Source organism: Procambarus clarkii, chromosome 32 (genome assembly GCF_040958095.1).
Source record: "Procambarus clarkii isolate CNS0578487 chromosome 32, FALCON_Pclarkii_2.0, whole genome shotgun sequence".
Taxonomy (NCBI): Eukaryota; Metazoa; Arthropoda; class Malacostraca; order Decapoda; family Cambaridae; genus Procambarus; species Procambarus clarkii.
The window spans coordinates 30,543,941-30,556,362 of NC_091181.1; the positions used below are offsets into that span (position 1 = coordinate 30,543,941).

General features: G+C 39.5%; 1 protein-coding gene across 5 annotated transcripts in view; it reads right to left on the reverse strand.

Moving 5' to 3' along the window:
• LOC138370605 (uncharacterized) overlaps positions 1-12,422 on the reverse strand; it is a 32,785-nt gene that overhangs the window by 2,554 nt on the left and 17,809 nt on the right. Inside the window, exon 1 of one of the 5 annotated variants that reach the window (XM_069335099.1) lies at positions 5,921-6,583. The exons of 2 other annotated variants lie outside the window; for them this stretch is intronic. The gene's annotated coding sequence lies outside the window, so the exon portion shown is untranslated. Of the gene's footprint in view, positions 1-553; positions 776-5,920; positions 6,584-12,422 lie in introns of those variants that run through there. 2 more of the 5 variants (XM_069335097.1, XM_069335101.1) reach the window with 2 other exon arrangements.

Genomic DNA, 12,422 nt, shown 5'->3' on the forward strand with positions numbered 1-12,422 from the left:
TCACAATAGACTAAGCTAATCGGTCACTAACTTAAGCGTTAAAGTTAACTCAAACTTTACCTTTAAAACTTGCTATATTAGGAACTTTCCACGACCGGCCTTTACCCGACATAATTAAATAGGGTAAAAACGGTATATTAAATACAGTAAAACTACGGTAAATTCAATATGATAAACTTGCATTCTTTAAGCATGGGCTGCATAGTAAGTGAACTTTACTAAATGTTAAGCACCCTGGCAAACCACTTCGTTCTATTCAATTTCTTTATATAATCACTGTCCGGCTAGAATTTTTAGATTAGATTAAAGGAACACCCTCCCTGGTAACGGCTGAACTAGTTAACCAAATACAAATATTAAGGCAAAATACTTTCATAAAACCCGTCTACTTCCCCCACCAGTAGACTTGTTCAGCTAAAGGCATAATGTAATGTTCCACTTTAGTAAATAAAGACTTAAAAAAACACTACCCCATCTGTGTAGTTACCGGTTACCTGACATTCTACTCTTAAAATAACCCATCTATTCCCCATAATTGTTCGATATAACTTACCTCTCACCCGCTGGTCGAGTACACAGCAGTATATATCCTCATCCATCACTCACCCCGTGGATACTATTTCACCCTGGCCGCAAATTGCCTCAAATCACCTACGTTGTCCATAAACATATATAGAAGAGCAACTGACCATAACACCGTATAGCTATCATCACATAACGTGGGAACATTAGTAGTACTGCTGTCAAAACATAGATGGCGCCAGGACAAACGGTAATTCCTATGGACTCGCCTAGTTATGAGTAGGGAATTGAGCTTCAGCTGTTTGGTCCCGCCCCTCAGCTGTATTCACCTAGTTGTACTCACCTAATTTGTGCTTGCAGGGGTTGAGCTTTGGTTCTTTGGTCCCGACTCTCAACCGTCAATCAACAGGTGTACAGGTTCCTGAGCCTATTGGGCTCTATGAGAGAGATTTGAGAGATATATATACAAGAGTTGTTACATTCTTGTACAGCCACTAGTACGCGTAGCGTTTCGGGCAAGTCCTTAATCCTATGGTCCCTGGAATACGATCCCCTGCCGCGAAGAATCGTTTTTTCATCCAAGTACACATTTTACTGTTGCGTTAAACAGAGGCTACAGTTAAGGAATTGCGCCCAGTAAATCCTCCCCGGCCAGGATACGAACCCATGACATAGCGCTCGCGGAACGCCAGGCGAGTGTCTTACCACTACACCACGGAGACTGCTGCTGCTGCTGCCACGACTGCTCCGTGCTGCTGCCACGGAGACTGCTATCACATCTACATTTGAAATTGTGTATGGAGTCAGCCTCCACCACATCACTGCTTAATACATTCCATTTGTTAACTACTCTGACACTGAAAAAATTCTTTCTAATATCTCTGTGGCTCATTTGGGTACTAAGTTCCCCTTGTTCGTGTTCCACCCGTGTTAAAGAGCTGTCTTTGTAACTATCAAAATGCATATATCTTTGCTTTCACTTCAGTTATATTTATGACAAGGGATTTAAAATTTGCCTATATTTCTGCTTCTCTGATGACATTAAAAACTTTCGTTTATTACAGTATCTACATATAATTAACATTTATCTTCATTAGGTTGTAGTTCTCATCAATAGGGAGAGCGTCGGTAAAAAAAAAATTGTTTAAATATAAATATCTTTCCTCTCTCAATAATATGCCCGAAACGCTATGCGTACTAGTGGCTTTAGGTATTGTATGTACTAGCTCTATCTATAAATCCAATATTATGTTTGTAAATCGACTACTTATGTACTTTCCTGAATAAAATGAACTTTACTTTACTAATATCTAATTTCTGTGACTAAAACGTAAGAACGACTTTATCTATGCCTTTTTGATAACATATACAATTATAAGCTTTATTAGTGAATCTCTATTAATTAAACAATATATCAGAGAGTGTGTAAGGTTCGGTGTTCCATGTGCGAAGAGACATGGGAGATTTTACATCAGTACAGTAAATGTTTTAAGTAGCGAACGCATACTAACGAATAACGATTAGTATAGACCAACACTATTGTTCTATGAAGTCGATTTAACTTCCAGACATGTATTTTTCAATAAGTCTTAAATATTTTCTAGCTAGTTATGTTAGATATTATTAGAAATACGTATTCTACTTAAAAGTTAATATAATAAACTAAATTTGCGATCATTCAAGGAGAGAAGTACGACGACTGGATCACTGTGTACAGAAGGTTGATATGCCAACAAACACTTTCCAGACAACAATATATCTTGGATAAGTCGCTCCACAACATTGACACCTGGACAGTTGACTTCCTATGAGGCCACATATTTACTTATTTCATAATGGAAGTATATTATTTTATAGTAAATATATGTTTTCTCGTGTTCTGCATTAAGCACCAACATTATAATGAATAAATATACCATATTTCTTCATTATTTAAGTAATGCTAGGAGGCTTTGAGTAGCTTTGGGTCATTAGGTGAACAGAATCTCCAATAGATGGGGCGAGAGTCGCGCTATCTCTCGCCCGAGCGAGTCGAAACTTATTTTAGAATTGATATATCTTTGTCCTCCAACAAGATATATTTCCTTTGGTGCACTCACAATAACGAGCATATCTCTGTCTTTCTGAAGGCATATAATATTTTAGGCTTTATAAGTGTATCTTTGTTAATTACACACTATATTGGCAAGTGCGTAGGCTTCTGCATTCCATGACCGACAAGCTACTGAATGCCACTATAAAAACGTATGTATCTTCACTTGAGCTTTATATATGTCTATGTTAAAGTATTTAAAATGAAGCTTATATTTCTATCTTTCTTGAGACATATAAAACATATGTGTTTATTAATGAATTTACGTGAAATAAGCATTGTTCTGAGAGATAGTTGCTCTGTCGATCAGTCTGTGCGGGGTCGGAGCTCGGCGATTATTAAAACACATGTATCTTCATTAGAACTTTATATATATCTATGGTAAAGTATTTAAAATAAAGCTTATATTTCTATCTTTCTCAACACATATAAAAACATTTGCGTTTATTAACGAATTTACGTGAAATAAGCATTGTTCTGAGTGTTACTCCGTTGCTCGATCTGTGCGGGATCGGAGCTCGCCGATTAGAAAAATACACGTATCTTCGCTTTAAATACAAATATGCCCATGGTAAGGCATTTAAAATGAAGATTATGTTTCTATCTTTCTTGAGACGTATAAAAATCTTACGTTTATTAACGATTCTCCGTGAAATAAGCATTGTTCTGAGATGAATATTGCGGATTTCCGGCTCTACGACCGATGAAAAATGCAACTTTTATACAACTACAAATATCTTTAGTTTTACTTTAAATTTTGTCCTGAAAGTTTTCATATATAGATCCAGTTTCTGCCGTTCTTCTGACATAAAAAGACCTTTGGTTTAATAAGTTATTAAGATGTTTTCAACAATATTACTAGGGCGTTCACCGATTCTAACATGGGCGACACTTTTGGAAACGCAACACATGGGTTGACCTGATTGATATATGGGTCAGATTCCATTAAGGTTCGGAACATTATTGTTATAGATTCAGCTACTCGGAACAAGTTCCAAGTAGCACGGTCTATGGTGAGCCCGTAGTGGACTTACCTGGCACAGGAGCGGTGCTGTGCCCAACTGTCGTACGGTAAAGACTTTCTCTAAACTATTAACGACCCACCATTCTCTTAAATATTAACATTACCTATAGTGTAATCTTCTCGAACCCATTGTTGATGTGACGATTTATATTGAATTTTGTAACTAGTTCATCAAGATTGTAACTTGCTTAGCTAAATGAATTGTGGGGTTCAGTCCCTGAGCCCATTATGTGCCTCTGTAACCCTATCCACTACCGCCCACAAGATGGGTATAGGGTGCATAATAAATGAACTAAACTAAACTAACTCCCATTCCCACTTAAACAATTGTGTTATTATCCTCTCAAAATAAGCTAGAAGCTTACGAAGTCATGCGGTTGGCAATACTTTTCGTAATCTGTAAATTGATTTGCTAGTGGCAGTTTTATTAAAGGAGTCCCCACGACTCCCCCACTCCACCACCCTTATCAGCGTCTGGTAATTATGAGATTTTCAACATTCTTAATTTTTTAGTAATTGTATAATGGTCCACAAGTAATGATATAGACCAACATATATATATTGACGTAATGGACAATTAGAAAGTAGTATTTGGTACTATTGAATTTGGACAAACCGGAAAAGGTTTTGTATTTATGTTGGTAATAAAACCTAACCTAACCTTCCTAGGCCTAATCCACACTATCTGAGGCCTACTATCGTATATAAATGTGCTATACTAAACCTAGGAATATTTAGGTTTGGTATTTAGCCCAATTTTTTCCGGACTCTATAATAGTACCAAATTTTATTTACTTGTCCATAACGTCACTATATGTACGCTGATCCGCATAGTTATCTGATCAGGAGACTGGGTTGATATGTGAGAGAAAGAAATATATGTAGTATATATGATTGAGGAAAAAATAGGTCGGGAGTCAGTACATTAGACCAGGGGTCTCCAAACTTTTCAATGTAAGGGCCACATTATATATTTCCCATATTTATGCGGGCCGGAGGAATAAAAAATGAAAAAAAAACAAAAAACAAATCAGTGCCAGTAATTTAATTTCCTCAAATATTAAAGTATAAACATGGAAAAATTAAAACATATCTTTTTGGAAAAAATCAGGGTAAACTAAATAGATTCCTGCCTTTAGTTTTATGCAACCAAATTAGTGTGACGAATGATACTGTCGTTTTGACTTCAAAATTTCATTAAAATCAGGTTCCAGATTAGATGAGCCAATTGTAAGAATTGATTTCAAGTGATCATCAGACAAATTTGCTCGATAGTTAGATTTCACATACTTCATTTTGGAAAAAGTTTGTTCACACAAATATGTTGAACCAAAAATGGACACAAAACTACAAGCAAACTTTATCAAATTTGGAAACTGATCTGGCTGCAGGCATTTATAAAACTCAATCAGATTTCCTTCTCTATACTTATCTTCCAGTCTGTCATCTGCCTGGAGATCAATAATTTCCATTTGAAATTGAGTTGGAAGATTTTCAGCAATGCAGTCAAATGGATTATGAAAGAGCCTGATTTCATTTGCTTTGGCATCAAGGTCAGCAAATCGCTTCTGAAACTGTTTTTTCAAATCTGAAATTATTTCATTTGCAAATGAAAAAGGAAATTCAACTTTACTTTCTGCATGAAATTTTTCACAACATGGAAAATGAGCAAAATTCTTAACCTTCACCTGGCCTTCAAGTAGCGCAAGTTTTGCTCTGAATGCCTTGACATGAACAAAGTAGTCACTGATCAAATTTGTTTTGCCTTGCAATTTCAGATTCAAGTTATTCATATGACCTGTCATATCTGCAAAAAATGCCAATTTCCAAATCCATTCACATTCTGATAATAATGGCTGAGGGTTATTTTTCTCTGTGAGAAATAAATCAATTTCTAATCTGAGCTCAAAGAAATGCAGCAAAACCTTTCCACAACTAAGCCATCTAACTGCTGTATAATAAGGCAAGTTAACAAACTCCGCATCAATTTCTTTCAAGAAATCACGGAACTGGCGATGGTTGAGTGCATGAGATCTAATGAAATTAACCACAGAAACAACAGGTTTCATGACACAAGACATATCAACATATTTTAGGCACAATGCTTGTTGATGGATAAGGCAATGCAGAAAAATGGGTTTTGAGAATCCTCCAACCTCACAAGCTGTTGTAATTTGCCCAACCAAACCCTTCTTTGTCCCAGACATATTCTTTCCTCCATCAATTGTCACACACTGCACTTGTTTCCATTCCAGGTTATATTCTGTCATAGTTTTACTTACTTCATTGAAAATGTCCTCTCCAGTTGTTGTCGTGTGCATGCTGTGAACTGATGCTAATTCTTGGCTCACATTAAATTCACTATCAACACCACGAATGAATACTAAGAGCTGAGAAGTATCACACACATCAGTTGATTCATCGAACGCAAGAGAATACCAACAAAATCTTTTTGTTTTTTCCTTTATTTGCCGAATTATGTCGCCTCCTAAATCTTCAATTCTACGAGCAACAATATTTGACCCACGACTTATCATTTTGAAGAGGTTTACTTTTTCTGGACATACCTCTCCTGCTGCTTCCACTATACACTCTTTTATGATACTACCATCAGTGAAAGGTTTTCCTTTTTTAGCCAACACATAGGCAACTTTGTAACTGGCTCTAGTTGAAGTTTCATTTTCAGATTTTTTCTTACTGAAAACAGCTTGTTGAGAATGCAGACTGTGCTGAAATGATTCAAACTTTTTAGTGCGTTCTGCTCCTGTGATGTGAGAATAACTTGAGCCATGTTTAGATTCATAGTGCCGACGAATATTGTATTCCTTCAGAACAGCAACACTGTCTCTACATATTATGCATAAAGCTTTATCATTTGCTATCACAAAAAAAGTACTTTATCTTCCATTCGTCATTGAACCGACGGCACTCAATGTCCACTTTTCTTTTCTTTATCTTTTCCATATCTGAAAACATAAGGGTAAAATAAATGAAATAAATTCTACAGGAAAAAAACAGCTTGTATGTGGTGTTAAAAAGCATAGCATATTATTATAAAGTGGTAAATATTATGGCAACAGCTTTCGTTGATAAACTTAATGGTTACCATTTTAACTATTTTAAACATGCAATATTTTTGGCTACAATAGTATTATTGCTATTTTGTATAACTAAGATAAAGGCATTGTCAAAGTACAGAGAAAAGAATATTGTACAGTGTTTGTGCTCCCTGAAACGGAAGCAGCGAAGCCCCACTCGCCCTCCATCCCCACAATATACAGTTATACACAACTGATTGGTTGTAATGCACAACACATACCTACCAGCATTAGTATCTGTGCGTCACACTATCGAGAGAGAGGAAAACTGACTCGGGTTGAGCGCCACCAGTCAGCAGCCCCAGCTTTGAATAATTTTGCGATGCCATTCGTACAATAAGTATTTTTTCAAGGCCACCACACAGGGATTTGTTTGGAGGGCCGGATGAAATTATGTGGCGGGCCGGATGTGGCCCGCGGGCCATAGTTTGGAGACCCCTGCATTAGACAACTGGTTAGAAAGGCGGGGTCCAAGAGCTTATAGCTCGATCCTGTAGGCATAAATAGTAAATATACACACACACATACAATATATGATACACATGCTCACACACACACACACAGACCCTTACGACACTGGAAGACAGAAGAGTAAGGGGGGACATGATCACAACCTACAAAATCCTCAGGGGAATCGACCGGGTAAACAAGGATGAACTATTCAACACTGGTGGGACGCGAACAAGGGGACACAGGTGGAAGCTGAGTACCCAAATGAGCCACAGAGACGTTAGAAAGAACTTTTTCAGTGTCAGAGTAGTTAGTAAATGGAATGCATTAGGAAGTGATGTGGTGGAGGCTGACTCCATACACAGTTTCAAATGTAGATATGATAGAGCCCAATAGGCTCAGGAATCTGTACACCAGTTGATTGACGGTTGAGAGGCGGGACCAAAGAGCCAGAGCTCAACCCCCGCAAGCACAATTAGGTGAGTATACACACACACACGCACACATTCATAGTACAAAACATACACACACACAAATAAGGCAGAGAGAAGGACTGGAGGCTGGAGAGTGGGCAGTGGGCAGGAAGACGAGAGAGCAAGACAGGAAACACTCATACCCCCGCAAGTGCAAGACCAACACCCACATAGAAGCGATACAGAGCAAGAATAAACGAATGGAAGCATAATGAATGAGCAGCTAGCACCTCAGGTCGAAGGAATCTGTTCCCAGGTCTGATAAGGAACAAAAACCCAGAGCTCCTCAAGACCCTTCCCCAGACCAAACATGCCAGAAATCCAACATCCTCCCATCCCAGTAGCACCAGTTCTCCTCTCCCATCAATCGCAACCTATACCCCCTCCATCGCACCTACCAATTGTCGTCCATTAACCATCAACCATCCATATTTCCTCCCACATTTCCCCTACAAACTCAATCACTACTTTCTACCACCTCCACCTGTAGTTCTCCAAACCCCAGAAATCCCATTCCACCCCCATCCCCATGCCCCACGGACATTCACCCCTTCTCTCTTCCACCTCAGAAATCCACCCCCCCCCCATCCCAACCTAACTCACCCGAACCCAACCTAAACTCCTCCCCTTTATTGGTAAATAAGCGAACAACGAAGATTCTGAAAATCTGTGACACCAATGCTGACGAACTGTTCAATGAAGCAGAACGAACTGAAGGTAAACGAACTGATTGAGTAAATGAACCCTGATGCATCAGGGTTCTGTCTCTACTGAGCATCAGTGGAGACCAAACTAACTGGTACGATTAGCAATGCAATATTCCCCAAGGGGAATACCAGATAATGAGAAGAAATAGGAAGATAATGAGAAGCCTTTATAAAGAAATAGGAAGAGATTTGGCACTGCTGATAAAAAGACATCGGATCTTTGAAAGGATTCCTTTAGAGGTAGTAAACAACTACAAGGATTGGGTCTTTGAAGCGATTTGTTTTGTAATGGCAAGCAAATTCAAGGACAGTATTGTGGGAACCATTTCGTTGGCTGATAAGAAAGTGGTTGTGGATGTGATCTACAACTCTCCAGAGAACCACAGAAGACAGATAAGAATACAAAATTACAAACAGAACATTCATGAATATCCTCCAAGGGGTGGCAGACACAGTCATCCTTAAAATCAAAGCTCCTAGTTACGTGAGACCTCAATCACAGTGTGTACAAGTACCACAACTAGTATGCAAAGCAGGCAACTAATTCGACCAAACTTCTACCAGGCCGATTACTATATATACCCAGTAACTGACACCGGGGTGGCCGCACCTGGGGCGGGCTGGTATTTTGGTCACACCGCCCCCTCCCTAACCTGCCTCTTATCACTCCTCTCTCCATCACCCTCTTTTAACTCCTTCCCAAGCCTCCTACCTCTGTGTTCTCCCTTCCCAAGCCTCCTACCTCTGTGTTCTCCCTTCCCAAGCCTCCTACCTCTGTGTTCTCCCTTCTCAAGCCTCCTACCTCTGTGTTCTCTCCCTTCTCAAGCCTCCTACCTCTGTGTTCTCCCTTCTCAAGCCTCCTACCTCTGTGTTCTCTCCCTTCTCAAGCCTCCTACCTCTGTGTTCTCCCTTCTCAAGCCTCCTACCTCTGTGTTCTCCCTTCTCAAGCCTCCTACCTCTGTGTTCTCCCTTCTCAAGCCTCCTACCTCTGTGTTCTCCCTTCTCAAGCCTCCTACCTCTGTGTTCTCCCTTCTCAAGCCTCCTACCTCTGTGTTCTCCCTTCTCAAGCCTCCTACCTCTGTGTTCTCCCTTCTCAAGCCTCCTACCTCTGTGTTCTCCCTTCTCAAGCCTCCTCCCTCTGTGTTCTCCCTTCTCAAGCCTCCTCTCTACGTGTTCTCCCTTCCCAAGCCTCCTCCCTCTGTGCTCTCCCTCCCCACGCCTTTTCTTCCTTGATGACGTATCACCAGCACTTTATCCTCGTTCACTGTTTTCTTAGTTTGTTTTATTAACAAGCGGTCATTAACCTGGTCATTAACGCAGCTGCCCTAAGTTATATGAGCTATATAGTTAGAGTGAGGAGCAGCTCCGTGGGAGTAATGGCTCGCACCATAGATACAGAACCATACACGAGCGTGTGGCTACTGACCACATAATTCACTAATTATGTGTATTTTGTATGTGAATGATAGTGAGAGGGTAAATATTTAACACAGCGTAGATCTGTCTCTTTCTCTTCTCTCTCTATCTTCTCTTCTCTCTCTCTCTCCTCTCTTTCTCTTTCTCTCTCTCATATGTGGAGTTCGAAGAAATCTATATCCTCTATAAAACAAACTTCCATATATTTCCTCTTAATGTCCATTTTTTGGCTATTAGGTACGATATATATACATTATATATATATATATATATATATATATATATATATATATATATATATATATATATATATATATATATATATATATATATATATATATATATATATATATATATATATATATATATATAATGTGTGTGTGTGTGTAATTTTAATTTTAATTTTCTTGCCAGTCTTTCATGTGGTACCTTATGAAAAGTTTTAGCAAAATCCTTGTCTACTACATCTGCCGGAAATCCGTAGTCTGAGTTGCTGGTTACCGTTTCCAAAAAATGTGAGCAGGTTTGTAAGACAGGATCTATTTTTAACAAACCCATATGCTGCGTTGATGTTGTAAGATTTTTCGCTGTGAGATGGCGAATGATTCCCTCAGTGAGCTTGCTGATGTGTGTGATGTGAAGCTGATCGGTCGGACATTTTCAGCCGAGATCTTTGTGCCTTTTTTGAAGATAGGGGTGACATTGGCATACGTATAATCGATCCCGTGGTTCAGAGATTTTCTGAAAAAGAGTTTCAGTGGTAGACACAATTCGTCTGCCAGTTCATTTGCGACTTTGGATTGAATTCCGTCCACATCTGGGGCTTTTGAATCTATTAGTTTGTTAATGCTCTTCCTTATTATGTCACACGTTATGGGTATATCCCTTAATTCGTTCTCTTCCCCTGCTTCAAACATTTGTGTGGGTGATGGGATGTTGTTTAAACTCTCTAGTGTGAACACTGATGTAAAGTATTCATTCAGTGCTGGCTGTCCTTGTATCGTCCATTATAATTTGGTTAGTCTCATCTTTCAAGGGTCCTACCAAGTCCTTTGTTTTGGGGGGTTACTGCTTATATTACGCAAATTTGACGTGATATAAGAATTTGACTATATGCGTCACTAGGCGCACCTAGTCACTATTTACATATCATCAGGTACATCTAGTCACCATTTCTGCGTCATCAAATGCATTCAGTCATCATTTCTGCGTCAGTGCTGTGCTTGGTAATCTAATCTAAAATATACCTGCTGTACAACGTCTTGAGGAACTACTATAAGACAAGCTTGTGCACAGAGCGAGGTGTTCAGGAGAGACAAAGTTAAATTGGAAGTTTGCGCAGGTGTGGCTGATGTGCACATCTGTGCCCCAGCGTGGTGGGGCCCAGCTGTTAGTTAGATATCTGTTGTTTAGCACCTGTGTGCTCATAATGAAGCACCAACCTATTACTCAGGCTGGGCTCGCTAAAGCGGCGGCCGTCCTCCCCACACGCATTCCTTCATTTTAACGTACTGAGTAGGTCTGTTCTCATATGTAAATTAATTTATTATTCGTCAAAGTTCTGTGTATAATTAGACGTAGGTTAAAAGGGTGTTTAGGTTCTGTTGGCGAATGTTTGTGATTTTAGTACGCGGGTAAATCATTTACAGAGTTGCGATTCGAACATCAACCCGTCCTCAGACCTATTTATTCCATTCCATCCAGCGGTCGACCCCCAAAGATGCATTCGTCGATTTTAATGCATTTTACTGCATTAATTTAGTAAAAACTGCATTCATTTAGTAAAATCTACATCAGTATTTGACTTCTAGCTTGGGATGGAGGATGGGTTGCAAATACCAATAATTGCCAAGAGAATCTAACCACCTAACCAAATTAAGGCAGCGTCTGGGATCCTCTCGGACGTAGCTTCGAACCCTCGTCACGGCCCTTGTGGATTTGTTCATTTGATGCATCACGCTATTGTGATTTGTGTTATAAAATTATTAATAAAAAACGAAAATATTAATACATATTTAAGAAAAAACTTATTTATTACACAGTACGAAACCTATTTGCTTATGCAACTATCAGAACGGCCAAATTGTAAAGAGTCATAGCCTGTGGAAAGAGAGGAGGCGCCAGGCGGAGGGAGGAGGTGCCCAACAGTTACCAGATGAGCCTCGCCAGGATCCTCACTGGCCCCAGACTGCGGTCAGCACCAAAATATCCTGCGGGTCGTGGCGGTGGCTGCGTGTCGTGCGGGAGGGAGAGCACGACAGATATAGAGCGTCGTGCTGCTTGCTGCAGGACGTAGGTTGGCGTCTCCTGCCCCTCGCCCGCCCCGTCACAGAGATGGCTTGACACCTACCAACCTTGATGCTGTAAAGCTTAACTCTTTCTTATGTTTGCATTATTTACAGAAAACTTTTAATCGAGAATGTTAATCTCTGTATTCTGTAGATGTAAATGTAAAATAGATGTTTCTTCTAGATCTTCTAGATCCTCTCTAGATCTTCTCTAGAGGGGGGAGAAGATGTTTCACTCCACAGGTCATGTAAGCTAATGAAAACATGCATGAATAAGGTACTCTTTGAGACTGTAATGTGGTATTGGGTGAGCAAATTATGTGCAGGGTGAGCACATTATGATGTAGGATTT